At 35.6% G+C, this 23919-nt stretch overlaps 1 protein-coding gene across 1 annotated transcript in view; it reads right to left on the bottom strand.

Moving 5' to 3' along the window:
- The window catches only part of THSD7A (thrombospondin type 1 domain containing 7A), a 713490-nt gene that overhangs the window by 519328 nt on the left and 170243 nt on the right, over positions 1-23919 (bottom strand). Inside the window, exon 3 of the mRNA XM_029233858.1 lies at positions 20683-20762. The gene's annotated coding sequence lies outside the window, so the exon portion shown is untranslated. The remainder of the gene's footprint in view (positions 1-20682; positions 20763-23919) is intronic.

The following is a 23919-nucleotide window of genomic DNA, read 5'->3' as shown; positions in this document are numbered from 1 at the left end:
GAAAATGACTACCTAAGAAGGAGGAAAATTCCTGGTCTATAATATAGTCCATGTTTCTAAGATTCTCATTTTGAATGATGACCTGCCCCAATTTCGTACTGACCATGAAATCAGCCATAGAAATTAACAGATAAAAATTCCTAGCCCCACTCAATTTTTTTTTCATGTTGGGAACCCTAATTTCAACACAGCAATTCACTTTTCCTTCAAAGACATTCAGTAGTAGCTGTTTTTACCCACCTAGTACCAAGAGCATATGAAGATTAAAAGCTGAAATTTTATGCTAAAAAAAATGTTTAAACAATCAGAAAAGATGATCTCAGATAATGAGATGAGCCAACTTTATCAGGAGGACACTGGATTTTAAAAATATCATATAAAGAATCGAAACACAAAAGCCACCTTCAGTTTTAGGAAGAAATCAAGTTATACCAGTAACTATTCTTCCAGCAAGTTTCCAAAAAAGGAAATGTTTTACAAGATTTTTTTTTTTTCAGTTAATTACATATTTGCTAGGATGGCTCATAATTCTGAAAGAAATCTGGCAATTGTATGGGCATGGGAACATGAGATACAACAGTTTCCAGACTCAACATAGAATATATTCTCCTCTAAAAGCACAAGGGTGACAGTATTTACTACCTTAGCCTTTCCATGGATGTTTTACTGTACTCTAGGAAGTAAACAATGGAACTATTTGATTTCAAAATTTCATTTCTCCTGTTACTTTCATTTCAGGATTTCTCTTTAATGGAAAGATTAAAATAACTATGGAGATTCAGAAAAGTACACTAAGAATAAATAGGGATCGATAAAGTAATCTCAATGGAATTAAAATAGGTATGCTTTACTGAGTAAAGACTAAGTCAAAATTAAAGTGTGACAATTGTTTGAAAACATCTGGATGGTTTCCAGAGAAAGTTAAGTTCTTCTGCTGGTTGCAAGCAAATCTATCTGTGAACAATAACAAAATAGAACAGGAAATTATGCTAACAGACACTAAAATATTTAAAGATGTGATAACGTAGTAATTTGAAAGAAATCTGGTTAAAAATTAAATTTATGCTAGATGAAGAGTTAACTGATAAATATATTCATTTACCTATGATGATAATTTTAGTGTAAACCTCATCATTTGAATATGAATCTAATACAAAAATCTTTTTATAATGAAGAAACCTTTGTAAATTAGGAAGACTTCTGCTGCATTAAAGAGATAAACCAAAGCAATTTTAAATTAACATATCCCATAGAAAAATGTTTTTATTTTTGAAAACAGATCCAATTTTGACACTAAGGCCCATTCATTACTGATGATAAATGAATAAAAATTTAGTGAACTGAGTGACCTCTCTAAGTCACCTAGAATATAACCATCATTTTTTTATTCTCAAGAAAAATTAAATTTCAAAAGAGTACATGGAAGTCTATACATCTGAATGACTTCCTTTTTTTAGAAATGTTACAATATAGAGTTCATGTGGGCTGGAGAATAATAATGGTGACCATGACCTACCATATGCTAGGCTCTGACCCTGAGCACTTTACAGAGGTAACCTGGTGTTCTCAGCAACCTTAAAAGACACCTATTTGTTACTATAATTTCACAGATGAGCAAAACTGAGGTAGAGGAAAGTTAAGTAACTTCCCCAAAGATATAAAAAGAGGCAGAGCTGGGATTTGTATCTGGGCTACTGGGTTCTGGATCCTATGACGCTCAACCCACTAGACTAAACTATCTCCCACTAGGATAATTTAAACCAAATTAAACTTGGATTACCATCAAAACTGAATTGCCATTTATGTAATTCATTAAAGAACTTCCTGTGTAAAAATGGTGGTATGATACTGGCATGACCCTTTGTCTTTCTGAAAATCAACTCATAGCCAATTAAAGAATATACAGAAATGTGAATAATAGCTTTGATAACCATAAACCACAAAACAGATAAAAGGGCAAAAATCAAACCATGATGCAAAATCAAAACCAAGTCTTCAGCAGCAGTAATGGGATGCGTAGGCTGAGGATGAGAGCACATAAGCAAACTATATTCGAAAACGTTATTCTGGCTCTATGGCATCAGCGAAAGGACATCTTTTATTGTGTGCAAAACTACAACTGCCTATCTCCACTGGCTTGGAATACGGATAAACAAGTATAAACACAAACCCCTAGGTCATGCACAAAAATCTGGTAGGTTGGAAAATTCCCCTGGTCCTTGATGGTTGAAAAAGAAAAAAACACCACCTCTAAGGGACTGATCCAGTACAGAGCCCTATAACAAGCACACAATAATGCTGTAAGACAAGATTAAGAAAAAAGAGAACAGTGGCAGATGAAAACTCACTACAAAAAGCTTGCCAATTATATTAGCTTCCTAATAACAAGTTATGAGAAAGTGGCTGGCTTAACAGAGCAGAAATTTATTCTCTCCTAGATCTAGAAGCTCAAAGTCCAAAATCAAGGTGTGAGCATGGCCATGTTCTCTCTGAAGGCTCTAAAGAAGAATCCTTCCTCCCTAACTTCTGATGGTTTCCAGCTATCTTTTGCACTCCCTACTGCAACTTCTTCCTCCACTGTCACATGGATCTTCCCAGCATGTCTCTCTATGTCTTCACATGGCCTTCTTACAAGGACATCAATCACTGGATTTAGGGACCACCCTAACTCCTTATGACTTCATCTTAACAAATTACATATGCAAAGACACTATTTCCAAATATCCACCTTCAGAGCTTCTGAGTGGACATGAATTTGGAGGGGACACTATTCAACCCAGTATACCATAAAATACATGAAAATTTTGTCCAAAAACTTTTCTATAAATTTACAAAATGAATTTCATCAATCAAGAATAACAAACAAGAATATAGAAATTTAGGGAAGAGATGGTGAGAAAACAGAAAGATATGATGGAAACTGAAAGAGCTTAGAGAACATGTGACATTAAAATTAAAACATCGCAGAAATTAAGGCAAAATTAGAAGGAGCCTGACAGAAAAAGCTAAAGAACATGAAAACAGGACATTATTAAGGAAGAAAATAAATGGTAGAACAAAATTAATAGTTACAGATATACAAATAAGTAAAATCTTAAAATATAAGTACATTTGAATCTACACTTTGACAGAAATATTTAATACTACTGGGAAAAAATGTCCAGAACAGACAACATGCAAACACATCCTACTGAAGTTATCACTAACTGAAACCAAAGAAACCATCATGGGGCTTCCTTGGTGGTGCAGTGGTTAAGAATCCACCTGCCAATGCAGAGGATACGGGTTTGACACCTGGTCTGGGAAGATCCCACATGCCACAGAGCAACTAAGCCTGTACGCCACAACTACTGAGCCTGCGCTCTACAGCCCACAAGCCACAACTACCGAGGCCACATGCCACAACTACTGAAGGCCACGGGCCTAGATCCCATGCTCTGCAACGAGAAGCCACCACAATGAGAAGCCTGTGCACCGCAACAAGGAGTAGTCCCCACTCGCCAAAACTAGAGAAAGCCTGTGCGCAGCAACAAAGATGCAACAAGTCAAAAATAAATGAATAACTCAATTTAAAAAAAAGAAGAAAGAAACCATCAACTGTGCAGCTAGATAAAAGATGAAAACATAGGGCTTCCCTGGTGGCGCAGTGGTTGAAGGTCCGCCTGCCGATGCAGGGGACACGGATTCGTGCCCCGGTCTGGGAAGATACCACGTGCCGCGGAGCTGCTGGGCCCATGAGCCATGGCTGCTGAACCTGTGCATCCAGAGCCTGTGCTCTGAAACGGGAGAGGCCACAACAGCGAGAGGCCTGCATACCACACCCCCTCCAAAAAAAAAAACAAAAAAAAGATGAAAACATATATGGGGAAATTTTTGGAACAGCCCCAGAATCTTTTGTATCTACCTTTAATGTCCAAAGACCATGGTCAATTTCCACAAATCTCTAAGTGAAACCAAGTATGACCCCAAAATTTGATCCCAGATAACACGCAAGAGTTTTACACATGTAAAAGCATTGGGAATGATGGTCCCATAAACTTTTCCTGAACAATCAATTTGTGTCAACTAAGATATGACTGGGAAAATTAAAGGAGTAAGACTACTGGTGAATGCTAAACTTTTATAACAATATTATGTTCTCAAAATATACCTGAAGTAAATGTGTGTATTAAGATGACAGGAAAAAAATGAAATAGAACATATCAAATTAGAAACACCTAAAAAGGGAAGAATGTAAAAAGATGGAGATAATGCAAGTATAGTAGTTTCATCTCTTATATGTAGTCAAATTATATCAATAGGTATATTTTAAAGCCTAAAACTCAAGAATGGTAAAACAAGCTTACTAAATAGTATATAAGTAAATTCTAAGAAAAAATATAATTGACTAAAGGGGGACATAGGCAAAAGGAAGTGGGGAAGGAAGGAAGAAGATATTTCAGCATTAGTCTTAGTAGAGCATTTGAACATTCTATAAAAGAAACAGGATTTTTAACTTATCATTTTGACTTCCTAGGGTAAAATAATATAAAAAAGATGAATATCTGTACATAGAGAACAATATGATGACAACATTCATAAATCAAAAGCTTTAAGTGATATAAAACAAAATATACTGAAAAATTCAGTAATAAAAAGCTGATTAACACCTCTCATTAATTTTCAGATAAACTGAACAAAATAATTATGAATATAGAAAGCCTAAAAACAATTAATAAAGAAAACAGAATACATCTTTCCAAGCAAAAGTCATAAAAATGATTAGTATGATTCTATAAAGAAAGATTATATTCTCTACAGAAATGAAGCATCTTTCAAAAAATAAGCAATGTAAAGCAAATACATCATAGGTTTTCTGTCTTATAATTTACTATTAGTGATTACTAATGTTATTTTTTTTCTGAGTCATGTGATTGTCTATTATGCTGCATTTCTAAAACAATTATCTTTGATAGGATGTGTTTAGGACAACAATATTAAAATAAGACACAATATTCCTATTTGACCCTCATGTAATAATTAGGAGTTTCCTCATTTTTATTTCTTCTGCAAATATTTTCCAAGGCATTTTCACTTGTGCAAAATACTGACAGTGTATTACCTATGAATAACAATTTACAAAAGATGTGGATGTGGAATTAAATATTTATTAAAGTCATTCCATTTATTACTTGACTTGCCAAGGCAAACATGATTATACCCACTTTGAAAATAACTATGACCCCCATAAGGTTAACAGCTGATCTTTCAGCAGAAACTCTGCAAGCCAGAAGGGAGTGGCAGGACACACTTAAAAGTGCTGAAGGAGAAAAACCTACAACCAAGATTACTCTACCCAGCAAAGACCTCATTCAGATTTGATGGAGAAATTAAACCCATTACAGACAAGCAAAAGCTAAGAGAATTCAGCACCACCAAACCAGTTTTACAACAAATGATAAAGGAACTTCTCTAGGCAGGAAACACAAGGCAAGAAAGAGACCTACAATAACAAACACAAAACAATTAAGAAAATGGTAACAGGAAAATACATATCGATAATTACCTTAAATGTAAATGCATTAAATGCTCCAAGCAAAAGACATAGGCTGAATGGATACAAAAAGAAAACCCGTATAGATGCTGTCTACAAGAGACCCACTTCAGACCGAGGGACACATACAGACTGAAAGTGAGGGGATGGAAAGAGATACTCCATTCAAATGGAAATCAAAAGAAACCTGGAGTAGCAATTCTCATATCAGACAAAATAGACTTTAAAATAAAGACTATTACAAGAGACAAAGAAGGACACTACATAATGATCAAGGGATCGATCCAAGAAGAAGATATAACAATTGTAAATATTTATGCACTCAACATAGGAGCACCTCAATACATAAGGCAAATACTAACAGCCATAAAAGGGGAAATCGACAGTAACACATTCATAGTAGGGGACTTTAACACCCCACTTTCACCAATGGACAGATCATCCAAAATGAAAATAAATAAGGAAACACAAGCTTTAAATGATACATTAAACAAGATGGACTTAATTAATATTAATAGGACATTCCATCCTATTTAGGACATTCCAAAAACAAAAGAATACACATTTTTCTCAAGTGCTCATGGAACATTCTCCAGGATAGATCATACCTTGGGTCACAAATCAAGCCTTGGTAAATTTAAGAAAACTGAAATCTTATCAAGTGTCTTTTCCAGTCACAATGCTATGAGACTAGATATCAATTACAGGAAAAAAATCTGTAAAAAATACAAACACATGGAGGCTAAGCAATACACTACTTAATAACCAAGAGACCACTGAAGAAATCAAAGAAGAAATCAAAAAATATCAGGAAGGGCTTCCCTGGTGGCGCAGTGGTTGGGCGTCCGCCTTTAGAGAAGAGCTAACACCCATCATTCTCAAAGTCTTCCGAAAAATTTCAGAGGAAGGAACACTAGCAAACTCATTCTACGAGGCCACCATCACTCTGATACCAGAACCAGACAAAGATACTACAAAAAAGAAAATTACAGACCAATATCACTGATGAATGTAGATGCAAAAATCCTCAACAAAATACTAGCAAACAGAATCCAACAACACATTAAAAGGATCATACACCATGAACAAGTGGGATTTATCCCAGGGATGCAAGGATTATTCAATATACGCAAACCAATCAATGTGATACACCATATGAACAAACTGAAGAATAAATACCATATGATCATCTCAATAGATGCAGAAATAGCTTTTGACAAAATTCAATGCCCATTTATAGTAAAAACTCTCCAGAAAGTGGGCATAGAGGGAACTTACCTCAACATAATAAAGGCCATATATGACAAACCCACAGCAATCATCATTCTCAATGGTGAAAAACTGAAAGCATTTCCTCCAAGATCAGGAACGAGACAAGGATGTCCACTCTCACCACTATTATTCAACATGGTTTTGGAAGTCCTAGCCACAGCAATCAGAGAAGAAAAAGAAATAAAAGGAACCCAAATTGGAAAAGAAGAAGTAAAACTGTCACTGTCTGTAGATGACATGATACTCTACATAGAGAATCCTAAAAATGCCACCAGAAGACTACTAGAGCTAATCAATGAATTTGGTAAAGTTGCTGGATACAAAATTAATGCACAGAAATCTCTTGCATTCCAATACACTAATGATGAAAAATCTGAAAGTGAAATTAAGAAAACACTCCCATTTACCATTTCAACAAAAAGAATAAAATATCTAGGAATAAACCCACCTAGGGAAACAAAAGACCTGTATGCAGAAAACTATAAGACACTGATGAAAGAAATTAACGATACCAACAGATGGAGAGATAAACCACGTTCTTGGATTGGAAGAATCGATACTGTGAAAATGACTATACTAACCAAAGCAATCTACAAAGTCAATGCAATTGTTATCAAATTACCAATGGCATTTTTTACGGAACTAGAACAAATCATCTTAAAATTTGTATGGAGACACAAAAGACCCCAAACAGCCAAAGCAGTCCTGAAGGAAAAAAATGGAGCTGGAGGCAACAGACTCCCTGACTTCAGACTATACTACAAAGCTACAGTAATCAAGACAATATGGTACTGGCACAGAAAAAGAAACATAGATCAGTGGAACAAGATGCAGAGCGCAGAGATAAACCCACACACCTATGGTCAACTAATCTATGAAAAAGGAGGCAAAGATATACAGTGGAGAAAAGATAGTCTCTTCAATAAGCGGTGCTGGGCAAACTGGACACCTACATGTAAAAGAAAGAAGTTAAAACACTCCCTGACACCATACACAAAAATAAAATGGATGCAAGACCTAAATGTAAGACTGGATACTATAAAACTCTTAGAGGAAAACATAGGAAGAACACTCTATGACATAAATCACAGCAAGATCTTTTTTGATCCACCTCCTAGAGTAATGGAAATAAAAATAAACAAATGGGACCTAATGAAACTTCAAAGCTTTTGCACAACAAAGGAAACCATAAACAAGACTAAAAGACAACCCTCAGAATGGGAGAAAATATTCTCAAATGAATCAACAGACAAGAGATTAATCTCCAAAATATATAAACAGCTCATGCAGCTCAATATTAAAGAAAAAAAACAACCCAATCGAAAAATGGGCAGAAGACCTAAATAGACATTTCTCCAAAGAAGACATACAGATGGCCAAGAGGCACATGAAAACCTGCTCCACATCACTAATTATTAGAGAAATGCAAATCAAAACTACAATGAGGTATCACCTCACACCAGTTAGAATGGGCATCATCAGAAAATCTACAAACAACAAATGCTGGAGAGGGTGTGGAGAAAAGGGAACCCTCTTGCACTGTTGGTGGGAATGTAAACTGATACAGCCACTATGGAGAACAGTATGGAGGTTCCTTAAAAGACTAAAAATTAGGGCTTCCCCGGTGGCACAGTGGTTGAGAGTCTGCCTGCCGATGCAGGGGACACAGGTTCGTGCCCCGGTCCGGGAAGATCCCATATGCCACAGAGAAGCTGCGCCCATGAGCCACGGCCACTGATCCTGTGCGTCCGGAGCCTGTTGCTCCGCAACGGGAGAGGCCACAACAGTGCGAGGCCCGCGTACCGCAAAAAAAATAAAAATAAAAAAATAAAAATTAAATTACCATATGATCCAGCAATCCCACTACTGGGCATATACCCAGAGGAAACCATAATTCAAAAAGACACATGCACCCCAATGTTCATTGCAGCACTATTTACAATAGCCAGGTCATGGAAGCACCCTAAATGTCCATCGACAGACGAATGGATAAAGAAGTTGTGGTATGTATATACAATGGAATATTATTCAGCCATAAAATGGAACGAAATTGAGTCATTTGTTGAGACGTGGATGGATCTAGAGACTGTCATACAGAGTAAAGTAAGTCAGAAAGAGAAAAACAAATATTGTATATTAACACACGTATGTGGAACCTAGAAAAATGGTACAGATGAACCGGTTTGCACGGCAGAATTTGAGACACAGATGTAGAGAACAAACGTATGGACACCAAGGGGAGAAAACCGCAGTGGGGTGGAGATGGTGGTGTGATGAATTGGGCGATTGGGATTGACATGTATATACTGATGTGTATAAAATGGATGACTAATAAGCACCTGCCATATAAAAAAACAAACAAAAAAAACAACTAATACTAAACTTTCTTTGGGTTATTTGTATGGAAATATGTTAACATAAATGTTTCAGACATTACATGAAATTTCTAAAAATCCTATATGTTCTGGTATAATGGTATAGGTCATAATTCTAGTTATTACTTTAAAATGTATATCTCAGAAATAACTAAATTTCCTTGTCAACTGCATTATTATGAACTTTCATCAAATCTTTAACCGTGGTCATTTTTAAGTCTTTTGTCATTTACAGACAGTTCTGGGTGCACTCTGATGCTTTCACAAAAATCTTCCTATAAAAGGGTTTCATCTTCAAGGAATTCATGGAAAAGACTCTGACAAGTACAGGTTTCTGGTAACTGACTATACTGTTGAACTGAATGAATAAGCATTTTCAGAACTTTAATGGAAATCTGATGAATTCATAAAAGTGCTAACAAAAGATCAAGATGAAAAAAATTAATTACATGGGATTGAGTGAACTGATGAGGATGATTATAACTTTTATTACTTTCTGTTTGAATAAAAAAAAAATCCTGGGCTTCCCTGGTGGCGCAGTGGTTAAGAGTCTGCCTGCCGATGCAGGGGACACGGGTTCGTGCCCCAGTCCGGGAAGATCCCACATGCCGCGGAGTGGCTGGGCCCGTGAGCCATGGCCGCTGAGCCTGCGCATCCAGAGCCTGTGCTCTGCAATGGGAGAGGCCACAACAGTGAGAGGCCCGCGTACCACAAAAAAAAAAAAAAAAAAAAATCCCATAGGAACTCAGAGGTAAAAAATATACAAATCAGTTTTCACTGCAAAGTAAAGGACCTGTTACAGTGGACGACTGCTGGACTGAATGTCAATATTATGACATAGTATGAGTGTGTTTCGTGTTTGGTAATTGCAATCGTTGTTTTGTTGTGGTCATCCATTTACAATACTTGGTGTCAGTTTATTTATCTCTTGTAAAAATAAAATACAGTGTGTGTGAAAAAACAAAACAAAACAAAACCCTGATGACATTGCCAGTCCTGAATATAAAACAAAAATGAAACTTCTAACACTGTAACCCAAAATACGCAGGGGAATGAAGAAATTCCTCTAGATTTATAGAAATCCATAAGAAGATTAGCAGTCATTTTAATAAGCCAAAAGACCCAAAGAAATGCTATGCATGATATTCAGAGAATAAAAGATCTCATTTATTTCCTTCAACAAATACTTATAAAGCACCTTTACATATTAGGCACTGTTGTGGGTCTGGGTGAATACAAGCTGATAAAATCCCTTCCCTTGGCACTTACAGTTTAATGAAGGAAGAAAAACCAAGAAAAAACATACAGAGAAAACATTTTGGAAGCCATGTGGGAAGTAGGGTGTTGGGAAATGAACTAGAAAGAAGACAGAATGTGCTGGAATGGGGATTCAATTTAAACAGAGTGATTAATGAGGGCTCACTGGGAAGAGGATATCTGAGCCAGGATCATAAGAAGGTGAGGGAGTGAACTCTATAGGTATCTGGGGGAAACGTGTTCTAGGTAGAAGGAATAACAAAACCAAATGTCCTGACGCAGCGGAGTGTCTGGTGAGTGAGAGACCCAATAAAGAGGCCAGTGTGGTTGGAGAAGAGTGAGCAAGAGAGAGAAAAATAGAAGAGACTGGAAGGGTCATGCGGAGTTAGGCTGTGTAAGGCCGGCTGAGATATTTTAAAGGCTTACACTTCCACTCCAAGCAAAACAGAAAGCCCTGGCAGGGCTTTACACGAAGGAACGACATGATCTTACACGTGCTTTAAAGGCATGGCTCTGATGCTCTGCTGAGAATTTAATAGAGAAAACTAAACAAATAATTCTCCTTTGCCTTGAAAACAAGGAGTCCATAGAAGTAGTATCTATCAATCGAAAAAAGAAATGACTTGTCCTTTCGACAAAGATGTGGCTCCTTCGTTTGGGCATCTGGCAATAAAATGGTAAAGTTGGAGCTGATGCATCCACCCTGTCTAACCCTGTCACGCTCCTGCCCAGTGCACACAGAGGAGCCAGCTGGACAGGATTAGGTGCTTCCTCCCACACAGGGAATGAAGGAAGGCGTGGGCCTTGGGAGCTTATCACTGGCAACTGCAAAATGAACGACTTCTCTCTCTCCTCCTGTTCCTACTAAGATGAAAATCAGCTTAATCTCAAGAGCAAATAAACAGCATTTTTATTGATTAAAAAAAAAATCTTCCAGCAAACAAAAGCCCAGAACCACATGGCTTCACAGGCGAATTCTATCAAACATTTAGATAAGAGCTAACACCTATCCTTCTCAAACTCTTCCAAAATATAGCAGAGGAAGGAACACTCCCAAACTCATTCTACGAGGCCACCATCACCCTAATACCAAAACCAGACAAAGATGTCACAAAGAAAGAAAACTACAGGTCAGTATCACTGATGAACACAGATGAAAAAATCCTCAACAAAATATTAGCAAACAGAATCCAACAGCACATTAGAAGGATCATACACCGTGATCAAGTGGGGTTTATCCCAGGAATGCAAGGATTCTTCAATATACACAAACCAATCAATATGATACACCATATGAACAAATTGAAGGAGAAAAACCATATGATCATCTCAATAGATGCAGAGAAAGCTTTTGACAATATTCAACACCCATTTATGATAAAAACCTCCAGAAAGTAGGCATAGAGGGAACTTTCCTCAACATAACAAAGGCCATATATGACAAACCCACAGCCAACATCGTTCTCAATGGTGAAAAACAGAGAGCATTTCCTCTAAGATCACGAACAAGAAAAGGTTGTCCACTCTCACTGCTATTATTGAACATAGTTTTGGAAGTTTTAGGCAAAGCAGTCAGAGAAGAAAAAGGAATAAAAGGAACTCAAATTGGAAAAGAAGAAGTAAAGCTGTCACTGTTTGCAGATGACATGATACTACACATAAAGAATCCTAAAGATGGTACCAGAAAACTACTAGAGCTAATCAATGAATTTGGTAAAGTAGCAGGATACAAAATTAATGCACAGAAATCTCTAGCATTCCTATACACTAATGATGAAAAATCTGAAAGTGAAATCAAGAAAACACTCCCATTTACCATTGCAACAAAACGAATAAAATATCTAGGAATAAACCTATCTAAGGAGACAAAAGATGTGTATGCAGAAAATTATAAGAAACTGATGAAAGAAATTAAAAATGATACAGATAGATGGAGAGATATACCATGTTCTTGGATTGGAAGAATCAACATTGTGAAAATGACTCCACTACCCAAAGCAATCTACAGATTCAACGCAATCCCTATCAAACTACCAATGGCATTTTTCACAGAACTAGAACAAAAAGTTTCACAATTTGTATGGAAACACAAAAGACCCCAAATAGCCAAAGCAATCTTGAGCACGAAAAACGGAGCTGGAGGAATCAGGCTCTCTGACTTCAGACTATACTACAAAGCTACAGTAATCAAGACAGTATGGTACTGGCACAAAAACAGAAAGATAGATCAATGGAACGGGATAGAAAGCCCAGGGATAAACCCATGCACATATGGTCACCTTATCTTTGATAAAGGAGGCAGGAATGTACAGTGGAGAAAGGACAGCCTCTTCAATAAGCTGTGCTGGGAAAACTGGACAGGTACATGTAAAAGTATGAGATTAGGTCACTCCTTAACACCATAGACAAAAATAAGCTCAAAATGGATTAAAGACATAAATGTAAGGCCAGAAACTATCAAACTCTTAGAGGAAAACATAGGCAGAACACTCTATGACATATATCACAGGAAGACCCTTTTTGACCCACCTCCTAGAGAAATGGAAATAAAAACAAAAATAAACAAATGGGACCTAATGAAACTTCAAAGCTTTTGCACAGCAAAGGAAACCATAAACAAGACCAAAAGACAGCCCTCAGAATGGGAGAAAAGATTTGCAAGTGAAGCAACTGACAAAGGATTAATCTCCAAAATTTACAAGCAGCTCATGCAGCTCAATAACAAAAAAACAAACAACCCAATCCAAAAATGGGCAGAAGACCTAAATAGACATTTCTCCAAAGAAGATATACAGATTGCCAACAAACACATGAAAGAATGCTCAACATCATTAATCATTAGAGAAATGGAAATCAAAACTACAATGAGATATCATCTCACACCAGTCAGGGTGGCCATCATTAAAAAATCTAGAAACAATAAATGCTGGAGAGGGTGTGGAGAAAAGGGAACACTCTTGCACTGCTGGTGGGAATGTGAATTGGTTCAGCCACTATGGAGAACAGTATGGAGGTTCCTTAAAAAACTACAAATAGAACTACCATACGACCCAGCAATCCCACTACTGGGCATATACCCTGAGAAAACCATAATTCAAAAAGAGTCATGTACCGAAATGTTCATTGCAGCTCTATTTACAATAGCCAAGACCTGGAAGCAACCTAACTGCCCTTCAACAGATGAATGGATAAAGATGTGGCACATATATACAATGGAATATTACTCAGCCATAAAAAGAAACGAAATTGAGCTATTTGTAATGAGGTTGATGGACCTAGAGACTGTCATACAGAGTGAAGTAGTCCAAAAGAGAAAGACAAATACCGTATGCTACCACATATATATGGAATTTAAGGGAAAAAAAATGTCATGAAGAACCTTGGGGTAAGACAGCAATAAAGACACAGACCTACTAGGGAATGGACTTGAGGATATGGGGAGGGGGAAGGGTAAGCTATGACAAAGCGAGAGAGTGGCATGGACATATATACACTACCAAACATAAAATAGATAGCTAGTGGGAAGCAGCCACATAGCACAGGGAGATCAGCTCAGTGCTCTGTGACCACCTAAGGGATAGGATAGGGAGGGTGGAAGGGAGATGCAAGAGGGAGGGAATACGGAGATATATGTGTATGTATAACTGATTCACTTTGTTATATAGCAGCAACTAACACACCATTGTAAAGCAGTTATACTCCAATAAAGATGTAAAATAAATAAATAAAATGGCAAAATTAAAGACAAAAAGAACATTAAAGGCAGCAAGAGAAAACCAACAAGTGACATACAAAGGAACTCCCAAAAGGCTCTCAGCTGACTTTTCAGCAGAAACTCTTCAGCCAAGAAGGGAGTGGCATGATACATTTACAGTGATGAAAGGGAAAAAAACTACAACCAAAAATGCACTACCCAGCAAGGCTTTCATTCAGATATGAAGGAGAGTCAAATGTTTTACAGACAAGCAAAAGCTCAAAGAGTTTAGCACCACCAAACCAGCTTTATAATAAATATTAAAGGAACTTCTTTATGCAAAAAAGAAAAGGCCACAGCTAGAAATAGGAAAATTGAGAAAGGAGAAGTCTCATTGGTAAAGGTAAATATACAGTAAAGGTAGTAAATCAACCAAGTATAAAGCTAGAGCAAGGTTAAAAGACAAAAACAGTAAAATCATCCATACCCACAGTAAGTAAAGGATACACAAAACAAAAAAGATGTTAAATATGATGTTAAAAACGGTAAACATTGGTGGGGGGGCGGGCAAAAATACAAGGTTGTTAAAATGCATTTGAACTTAAGAAATCAGCAACCTAAAATGATCATATATATATATAGATAGATTGCTGTATACAAACCTCATGGTAACCACAAACCAAAAATCTAAAGGTAGTCACAAAAATCACAAGGAAAGCAAACAAAAGAAAAAGCAAGGAACAAAAGAGAACTACAAAAACAACATTAAAACAATTAACAAAATGACCTATCAATTAACCTATCAATAATGGACTAAATGCTCCAATCAAAAAATAGAGTGGCTGAACGGGTACAAGACCCACATACATGTTACCTATAAGAGACTCACTTCAGATCCAAAGACACACACAGACCGAAAGCGAGGGAGTGGAAAAAGGGTATTCCTCACAAATGAAAATGAAAAGAAATACTTTTGGTAGCAATTTCATATCAGACAAAATAGACTTTAAAACAAAGACTAACAAGAGACAAAGAATAACACTGCATAATGATCAAGGGATCAACCCAAGAAGAAGATACAACTATTGTAAATATATATGCACCCAACATAGGAACACCTATATACACAAAGCAAATATTAACAAACATAAAGGGAGAAACTGACAAACACAATAATAGTAGGGGACTTTAACACCTCACTTATATCAGTGGACAGATTGTCCAGGAAGGAAATCAATAAAGAAACACAGGTCTTCAATAACACATTCGAACAAATGGACTTCATAGATATATAAAACGTTCCGCGCAAAGCAGCAGAATGCACATTCTTTTGAAGTGCACATGCAACATTCTCCAAGATAGATCACATGCTAGTCCACAAAACAAGTCTCAATAAATTTTAGAAAACTGAAATCATATAAAACATCTTTTCTGACCACAAGGCTATGAAACTAAAAATCAACTATAAGAAGAAAACTTCAAAAAACCACAAACACATGGAGGCTAAACAACATGCTACTAAACAACCAACTGATCACTGAAGAAATCAAAGAAGAAATTTAAAAATACCTGGAGACAAATGAAAATGAAAACACAATGATCCAAAATCTACAGGACGCAGCAAAAGCAGTTCTAAGAGGAAAGTTTATAGTGATACCAGCCTACCTCAGAAAACAAGAAAAATCTCAAGTAAACAACCTAATGTTACAATTAAAGGAACTAGAAAAAAAAAGATCAAAACCCAAAGTGAGTAGAAGAAATCATAAAGATCTAAGTGGAAATAAATAAAATAGAGACTAAAAAAATAATAAAAAGACCAATGAAATTAAGAACTGGTTCTTTGAAAAGATAAACAAAATTGATAAACCTTCAGCCAGATTTATCAAGAAAAAAAGAGAGGGCCAAAATCAATAAAGTCAAATATGAAAAAGGAGAAGTTACAACCAATACCACAGATATACAAAGGATCATAAGAGATTACTCTGAAAAATGATACACCAGTAAAATGGACAACCTAGAAGTGATGGACAAATTCCAAAAATGTACCATCTCCCAAGACTGAAGCAGGAAGAAATGGAAATATGAACATTCTTTCTGCCAACACTTATCAAACCACATTAACCATCATTGGCTTTTGAGAGGTGGATCACAAAGCAAAGCAGGTATGCCTCGTATGTCTCACCTCTTGCTTCATTGCTTGTTCTACATTGGGGAAACATTACCTAGTGTCTGTTTTTCACCTAAAATACAAGGTATATAAAGAGAAGAGAGAGAGACCATCCATTTATGTCTTTATATCACCAATGCACAATACAATGACTGGAATACAAAAGCTTCAACAAAACTTTGATGAATACATAAATAAAAAACCAGAATACAGTTGAGGATACATCATCATAAATATTTCTAAGAATACTGTAGAATTAATGTTTAATTTTAGAAAGAATTGTAGCAATGAACTTTAAACTTCATAATATATAGTTAACCTTAAGATGATTCAGAGATTTAAAAGCATTTAGGTAATTAAAAATATCAAAGGTAATGGATTTTAAAAGTAGGCCAATACATTAATAGTCAAGTAAAACATGAAATCCATGTTAGCTAAAAATTCAATGAAACTATGATAACAGACATAAAAAGGTACTGATAAACATGTCTCAGTTCAGTAACCTAAATGAGAAAATGTGGCTGAAAGATCAGATTTACCAAAAAGAAAAAGAAATCATACTAGGATGAACTAAATCACACTAAATATGATTTAAAGAAGGGACAAGAACATGGAGACCAAGTTGCCCAGCTTTCTTCCAGCTTAGATTTAAAATGAATCAAAATATTTGACAAAATGTTTTTACTATTTTGATGAGAAATACAGAAAATTGAAATGGAAATCGTAATAAAATTGGTTCATAAATAAAAGGTAATTTCTATACAGCAATTTGCTAAATTTTATATGGAAGTTAGTGAGAAAGGCCTTAAACATAATATCCTTTGTACTCACTTATTTGAATAGGAAACTAGAGCAATGTTTTAACTTAGAGTCATCAAATGTTTAACACAAAACTGTCTTGGGTAATAAAAAAAAAGAAGAAATATATTTCCTAAGGGTGTTTAAATACGTTTAATTTTTAAGTCTTATTAACAACACAGAAATAAAATAATGTATAAGACTTGAGACAAGTAATCACTAATTATGAGATATGCCAAAGCAATTAATAATTATCCATAGACCTCTTTGCCACATAACTCACTTGTCAGAAAAATTATTCAGATAGGTAAAATGTTTTTAATTAGGCAAGTATTAACCATAAAATAAACTTTGCCCATTAAAGAGCGATATCATTGTATTACCTCTATACCTAGAATCCAGTAATTCAGTAAAAACTTGTGTGTGAATAATGATGATTAAAGTCTTTGCTCTAGGACAGACTATTTTCATTTAACAACGCATTTAAAATCTGTAGTCAAGTCTTAAACTATTTGAGGTATCCATGCACGGAAACAGCAAAACAAAGCCAAAGTACATAGTCAATAGACCTGAAACAATGTGGGAGTCAAGAAGGCAAGGGAAAAAACAGTCCCTAACAATGATTTCCACATAACAGAAAAAATTTAACATAAAATAATTGGGGCTAACTACGAATCACACTTCAAAGATTTCATATTTAGATTATAATTCTTTTCCAAATGTGGGATGCAATTTAAGTTAATCAACGCTCTCTGGCCCAGGGCTTCACAAACTATCTGTGATGAAGGACTGATTTTTTTTCTATCCATTACAGATAGACAAATAAAGGATAGACAGATAGACAAATAGATAGATTGATATACAGACAGACAGACAGATACGTAGATAGATAGGAAAAAAACAGAAACAAAGAATAAGCTTGGTGTGAAATGGAAATGCAATGATTAAAGAAATACTCATATGAAACCAAAATTAATGACTACAGCATTGTTGTATGCCATAAGAATATTAGAAATGCTAAACCTAGAATGAGATAATAACATTACAATTAGTTTCTGAACCATGTTTACGATACAAGGACTAGCAAAGGAATAGGCCCACATTTGGGGCAAATAATACAATGCAGGTTTGACACATTGGCAGCTCCCACCCAAGACCCTGATAGACACTGCTAATTGATTATGCCACTTTTTAACCAATAAGCAGAGAAGCAGCTTCTCAGTCTTTCGCCATACAGCACAGCAGACAGTCACTTGTAATTGATTGGTATTGACGTAAGACCAGCATGTCACGTATAAAAATGAAAAACTACGACAAGAATAAAAAGACCTATTCAACTCTATTTTTTCCTGTCTTTATAATTAAACACATGTACATGACAGCATATAACAAACTTGCTTAAGTGAAAATGTGTAATGGAATAACCACGCTATTATGAATGAACACACAGCACCAAGCCAAACAAATCATATTCCAGGATACTGTAATAATGCAGAAATGTGATTATGAATACATGAAAATCAACCTGAGACTGGAGCAGGCAGGGAAGGTTAAGCACAGTATGGACCTGGAGGCCCTATTTAAATAGACTGAAAAGAGCTACGTATTTCATTTATGTCACAAAGCAATAAGAGGATATGAAGAGAGAAAGAAAAAGAAGTTTCAGGAAGATTTTGAGCAAACCAGTATGCAGCAAAAGATATAAATAGGAAAGTTCTTGGGATGAAAAGCCAAAATGCAGGTTAGGGTCTGGTTCTGAGAATCTTCCTTGTTCCCTAGTTCTTTTGAGGCCTAACCCCTATAATGAACAAATTTTACACATTGTTTCCTATTTTTTGAAACATTTTCTCACTGGCGTAAGGGACCTTAATGTGACTTTTTTCAATTATGAAAAGCCAAGGACACGGGGACACAGTTTACCAATTTGCTTTATATTGAACTTCTCTTAAAATTTACTCACATATTTTCTCATATATTGATACACGTTTTAAGAGCTTAAATAAGAAGTTCTAAATAGAGATTATACACACTGGATCCTATATATATTATGAAGTTATACTTTATATATATACACTATATACATACTTCATATATATATATATAAAATATATTACACACACACACACACACACCGTGTTTACTAATAGAAAGGCTTGATATTGTTAAATTGTAAGTTCTCCCGAAATGGATTTGTAGGTTCAAGACAATCCTATCCAAAAATGAAGCAGGCTTTTATTTTTAGAAATTGTCAGGCTTATTCTAAAATACATAAGGAAATACTAAGTATCTAGAAGAGATAAACCAAATCTTAAAAAAAAAAAAAAAAAAGACAGCGGTCTTAACACTACTTGATTGCAAACATTTATATAAATCTACAGTAATCTTCACTGCCTGGGACTGACAAAAGGCTAATAAGTTCAGTGACACCAAATAGAGAGTCCAGAAATGAACCCACGTATGCATGGCCATTTGACTGTCAAAAGAGGTACCAAAGCAATTCAGTGGGAGAAATGACAGCCTTTTCAACAAGTGGTGCTAAAACTGGTTATCCCATAAGGGAAAATATAAATATTGAACCTTAGTTTTACTATATCTAAAAGTTAAATCAGCATGAATTATAGAACTAAATGTAAAAGTTAAAATTATACAAATTCCCAAGGAAAACAGATGTATTTGCCACCCTGGAGTAGGCAAAGATTTCTAAGATAGGTTATAAGAAGTACACACTAAAAACACATAAGGTGAAAAACTGGATATCAAAATTTAAAACTCTTCTCTTTGAAAGACTATTTAGAAAATAAGGTATATCACACATAACAGAAAATATTCTTAAGATACTTCCTGCCAGAGAACAGGTAGACAAAATAATGAACTGAGAATTCAATAATAAAAAGTAAACCCAAATCAAAATAGACAAACTATTTGACCAGACCTTCCACAATAGACAAAAATGACAAATAAGCACATGAAAGTTAGCTCAATATCACTGGTCAACAGAGAAATGCAAATTAAACCCCAAATGAGATTCCATTACATAACCGTTAGAATGGCTAAAATTTAAAGGACTCAAAAATTCCTTGTAACTTTTTACCTCAGCTGGGCAGCAATATAATGAAATAAACTTCTTAAGCTAACTTGATAAAACTCAAAACCAATGCACGTTTTTTTGAGGCTTATATTATTGAACTGGTTGTTCTCCACAACCTAGTGGAAAGCGCAGACAAAAATGTAAAATGACAGACACAACGCTGAGGAAAAAGGAAGTAAATCAACAAATATGTATAAGCCATAAAAAGTTAGGTTCCATCCGAATTAAACTCTTTTGTCTTTATTACAAAGAAACAGTTCAAAGTAAAATCACCTGAGCTCCTTGCACATGACTCACTTTACTCATTTTATACTACTTAGCGGTCAGAAGATGCTTTTTCTAGCAAACAGTATCTTCCCTACCTGCTTCACTCCAATATAATAGTGGTCTTGGTTTTTCATACTTTTAAGCTGCTCATAAACTGTTATGAGAATTAAATGAGATGTACATGAAAGCATTAGGTAAACCACCAAACGTTACTGCAGGGTCATCACTTACCATTAGTTGTGCCACCTCCAACTTCTCACTGAGCTGTAGCTGAGTCTGCAAGAAAAGCTCTGATAATTTTCTGGACCTGCCTGAAATAAAAAAAATAAATAAATCTATCAGATGTTACAAACACAACTTTTACAGAACATGGAAAATGCTATCTTCTCACTTCTTATGTTAACATAATGTAATCCAGCCCTTAGTGGTTGTTTAATTTAAATTTTCTCCTAACTAACCATCCAACATTCCCTCACTTAGAGTCACCCAAACATAAGAGGTAAATATTTCTTTGAAGCAAAAACTGAAGAAGTTCAAATGGACACTCAAAATAACCACCTTTCAGGTGGGTACTGTTTTGTACCACTGCAATTTTCCTAGAAACTAAATGCTTTTGAATAGCCTTAAAATTACATGACCTACTTTTTATATTTATTAAACATTTAAAAAAAATTATATGGTCCTTGGAAATAACATTACTCAGATATTTCTCGGCAAACTTCAGGAGTCCAGTCTACACTGATAACAGTAACAGTGTGAAGCAAAGCTACTTCTAGGAAATATCAGATAAGCAGATTAGAAAAACAGTGGAAAAAAAGGGACTAAACAGTGAATTGGGACATGATTAAAGAAAATAATGCATTGATCACAATATGTTCTGCTTCAGCAGCTTAAGATAAAAATGTCCAAATTTTTAAACTTATTTTGTGACAATTTTAGACTCACATTTAAAAGTTTTGAAAACAGTAGTTTACACCCCAAGAAGATCCTTTCACTCAGCTTCTCCTTATGTTAACATTTTAACCATAGGATATTTATCAAAACTAAGAAATTAACCTTGATATACTATTTTAACTAATATTTTGAACATATTGAGACTTTATTAATTTTTCCTCTAACATTATGTTTATGTTTCAGGATCCCATCCAGGATTCCACACAACATTTCGTTGGCAGGTTTCATTAGTCTCCTCCTGTGATTTCTTCAGCCCTCCCCTGTCTCTCATGACACTTTTGAAGATTACTGATCAGTTACTTTTTTAGAATGTCCTCCAATTTAGAGTGTCTGATGTTTCCTCATGATTAGGCTAAGATTTTGCATTACTGGGAGAAATCATACAGAGACACTATATCCTTCTCAGTGCATTATAATAGCAAGTATATGAGGCCGGTATGTATTACTGGGATGTTGACCTCGACAACCTGGTTAAAGTGGTGCTTGCCAGGACTCTGCGCTCTATAGCTACTATCTTCCTTATTTAATTACTAAACAAATGTGTAGGAGGAGGACACTGGAGATGATGCAGATATTTCGGGCCTGTTTATTTTATACCTACTAGTTCTAACATCCATCTGTGGACCTTTACTATGGAGACTATTTATGTTTTCCTCTAATTGCACAATTCTATTTCCCTCTCCATTGTTGCTCCTCTGACAACTGTCCCAGTGAGGTGTAGAGGGACACTTCATTACACCCTGGTGAGAATGCAAGTCCAAGCTCTTTAACTGCTCTCCATTGACATACTGGGGGTCTTAGTCACTGGCTTTTGGAGATGAAAAGTCCTGGCTCCCTACTTGGCCTACAGTGACACCACTCAAGTGGGAGGATTGGGGCATCCTGTTACAGAATAGTGAGAGCGGAAGAGGGGAAGGAGGGGACCACTAAAAAAGAAACATAAACAAAACTAGTTTTTTTAGGTGACAAATAAAAACTAGATAAAACATAACATCATAGGAAAACAAAACCTGTTAGGATGCATACCTGAAAGTACACTGTGCTTTAAATAAAACTGAAAATAAATCATGAGTGCTTATTTGAGGCACCATAACAGAGACACTAAGTAAATTTAAAATACTGCAAAAACACACTCTGGTTCATGAATTCATCATATTCATGATAACAGTTCTCCCAAACGCCAAGAAAACTATTCTCAGCGTGTAAACGCAGCATTTATGCCAAAACAGCAGAAGCCCATCAGTGCCAAAACAATAGCAGCAGGGGCATTTGCAGCAACTGTATCCTTCCAGGCTGACAATGGAACTGAGTTACCAGGAAAGGAAACATGCTTCAATGATGTAAGGAAGCTAGCCTAAGGACAGAATCTTGAGAAACAATGCATCAGAAGAAGAATCCTACACAATCTGGGCCATCAGGAACTTGCACCTTTGATGTAAAAGGCACAGGAGAGGCAATAAGTCACAGTTTTCTGTTCTTTCACATTGATTTGCAAGAGATAAGGAATTATTAGAAAATTATCTAGTAGTACTTATTCTTCAAATTAGAAATTGTAAACCAGTAAGGAGTTTTAAAACACCAAACAGATGGCATAAAATCAGGTACAAGATGATTGCTACATAGAGAAATACTAATTAAAATGATAAAACTAATTTCACTTTTTTGTTTAATAGGCCATTTAAAGATTTAGGTTGCTTGTACACTTCACATGAAAGTGCTTTCCATTTTATTTGTGTACCTTAATAAAATCTGGGTCTAGAAAACAAAATACAATTTCTAATAAAGCTGATATAATATATCCATCAGTAAATCAGATAAAATATACATTAGTATCTTAAATTTTCTTTATACTTTGTGAGTACCATCATTAGTTGAATGATTATAACATTATCTTTTACCACACCATTCTTTTCTATTGGGTTGGCCGAAAAGTGCCGTTCGTTTTTAAGTAAAAATAAAAGACACATTTTTCATTTTCACCAAGAACTTTACTGTACAACGTATTTATGCTTCTGTTCCACTACCTTCTGCCATTTTTCAGGCAACTTCATAATTCCATCTTCCCAAAACTTTTTATCTTTTTGAGCAAAGAACTGTTCCAGGTGCATTAAACAGTCTTCCAGGGAACTGAAATTTCTTCCATTAAGAGAATTTTGTAAAGACCTAAATAAATGGAAATCCAAAGGTGCAATGTCTGGTGAATACGGCAGATGAATCAGAACTTCCCAGCCAAGCTGTAATACTTTTTGCCTGGTCATCAAAGAAACATGTGGTCTTGAGTTATCCTGATGGAAGATTATGCGTTTTCTGTTGACCAATTCTGGATGCTTTTCGCTGAGTGCTGCTTCAGTGGGTCTAACTGGAGCAGTACTTGTTGGAATTAATCGTCTGATTTTCCGGGAGGAGCTCACAACAGAGGACTCCCTTCCAATCTCACCATATATACAACATCATCTTCTTTGGATGAAGACCAGCCTTTGGTTTCGTTGGCGGTGGTTCATTTCGCTTCCCCCA

Source organism: Monodon monoceros, unplaced genomic scaffold, assembly GCF_005190385.1.
Source record: "Monodon monoceros isolate NGI ecotype Baffin Bay Population unplaced genomic scaffold, NGI_Narwhal_1 Super_Scaffold_2, whole genome shotgun sequence".
NCBI lineage: Eukaryota > Metazoa > Chordata > Mammalia > Artiodactyla > Monodontidae > Monodon > Monodon monoceros.
This window is presented reverse-complemented; position numbering and strand designations above follow the sequence as displayed.